This window comes from Palaemon carinicauda, chromosome 21, assembly GCF_036898095.1.
Source record: "Palaemon carinicauda isolate YSFRI2023 chromosome 21, ASM3689809v2, whole genome shotgun sequence".
Taxonomy (NCBI): Eukaryota; Metazoa; Arthropoda; class Malacostraca; order Decapoda; family Palaemonidae; genus Palaemon; species Palaemon carinicauda.
In genome coordinates this window covers 9,114,950-9,117,449 of record NC_090745.1, presented here as the reverse complement: position 1 = coordinate 9,117,449, position 2,500 = coordinate 9,114,950, and positions in this window count along the sequence as shown.

The window sequence follows — 2,500 nt, the reverse complement described above, 5'->3', positions numbered from 1 at the left end:
AATTCATTACTAGCCTTGCTTTTGACTTCACTAGCAATACTGGAATACTTAGCATTCTCTATCTTGTAATTTTCATTATTTCCTGGAAAACTTTCAATAATCAATTTCTGTCTTTGTCTCCTTTTTATAGTATCCCAAGTATCATTTGATACCCATGGCTTTCTTCTTGTAACTGCATGTCCCAAAACTTCACTACCAACTGAGTGATATATGTTCTTAATATCACACCATTCTTCGTTAATTGTCTGCTCTTCTCTTACATTCAACTGCAAAGGTTTTTCTGTGCTCATCTTCTAGAAGCTTAGTTGTATCAAACCTAGGTCTAGGTATTCTATCTACATTTCTGTTGGGTGCTTTCAGTTTTAATTTCAGTGTGGCAATGAGGAACTGGTGACCGCTACCACTATCGGCATCTCTATAGCTTCTCACATTTCTCAGAATCCATCTTCTCTCTTTATTGATGGCTATGAGATCTATTTGATTTTTGTCGTTGCCCCTTGGTGAAGTCCATGTATATTTGCGGATGGCCTTGTGCTGGAACCTCAAATAACAAGATTGCTTGCTGAAGAAAAACTTATAAAATGGGCTACATTTCCATTTATAACTTCACCAAGTCCTTCAACACTCATCACATTCTCTATGCCTTAATTCATCTTTCCAACTTTATCATTGAAGTCTCCAATCACAATTTTCATATCTCTTTCTGGGATCTCATCTATTACACTCTGCAGTTCTTCATAGTATTCATAGTTCATTTCTTCAGGGGCATCATTTGTTGGTGCGTAGCACACTGTAATGCTCATATTGCACTGCTTTCATTTGAACTTTGCAAGTATAAATATGTATATATATATATATATATATATATATATACATACATACATATACAGTATATATATGTGTGTGTACATATATATATACACATATATTTATTTATATATGTGTATTAATATATATATGGATGAATATATATCACTAGCACACGTGATTTCAATCAAAAGTAAATATCACCCACGAATGGCATTTAATACCGAATTCTATCTTGGGAATATATATCCACTTGGATATATATTCCCAAGATAGAATTCGGTATTAAATGGCATTTGTGGGTGTTATTTACACACACACACACACACACACACATATATATATATTTATATTTATATATATATATATATATATATATATATATATATATATATATATATATATATATATATATATATCATCTATTTCCCTCTTAATACTGCTTCCATACCAGTTCTTCCCAATAGAAATGTTATATCTTAAGATAGCGGTTGCTATTCATATATCATATCTTGTTCACTCCTTTCTCAAAGAGTTTGTCTAACTAGATGTGTGTCAGGAGATTATATTCCTTCCTAGAATAGCTTATATCTTTCGCTGAAAATATTTTCCATGTCTTCACCATCGTTTATAAATAAATGTATCAATCACAGGTTTATATACATATATGTATATATATATGTATATATACATATGTATACACACACACACACACACATATATATATATATATATATATATATATATATATATATATATATATATATATATATATATATATATATATATATATATTATATATATATATATATATATATTATGGATTAACGTAATTTTTCATTTGATTTTCATCAGCCTTGTTTCTACATTTATTTGTTTTGTGCAAATTTTAGTGTAAAAATTCTAGTCTATAATTTAATTTTTTTTTTCTGTTGAAATGCTGGTTTAACCTCCTCCCCAATCATTTTATAATTCATATGTGTCCAGTTTAAAGCTTTGTTTTCTTTTCTGTGTTTTCCAAGTCCTTGGATGGAAAGAGACACCGGTGTTTACCAGTAAGGAAGTCGTTTGTTAAAGTGACAGTCGTAGCTCCAAGGTTTCTAGCACATACTGTAGCTGCTAGTAATTTAGCCTTTTGATGATTGGGCTACCCATTGTTGATGGCTTTTTGCAGGTGCATTTTTGCCACCTGTGGTGTTTTGCAGTTCCTGGGTGTTCTCTTCTGCTGTCCGTAGAGCCGACGCGGAAATCCCGGCTTTGAAGTGGACTCTGGTGAGACGCCCCCTGTCGACGCATCCTCGCCAGGGTTAGCTGCAGGAGCCTTTAAATTTGTGGAGTCATGTAGGGAGACAGCTGCCTGGTAGGAGCCATCAATATTTTTGTTAGATTGGGACTCCATTTCCTCCCTTTTTTGAGGGAATCTTCGGAGCTGTACTCCATACAGTAGCAGTGTGCCGTTGGAGCCGCTACCTTATTTGGAGCTGTGGGCGTTGTTTTTCTCCAGCTTCAAAGAGTGTGAGAACTTTTAGTTATTTAGTGTTTTTGTTTAGTTTAGTGTGTAATTATTTAAAATGTTTAACTCTCTCTAGTTGAGAGTGTGTTGTTTCCCGTCGGTGAATGTTGTTGTCGCTTACCCATTTGGGTGTTTGATTATTATTTGACTCTCTCTCGTTGAGAGTGTGTTTTTCCAGTT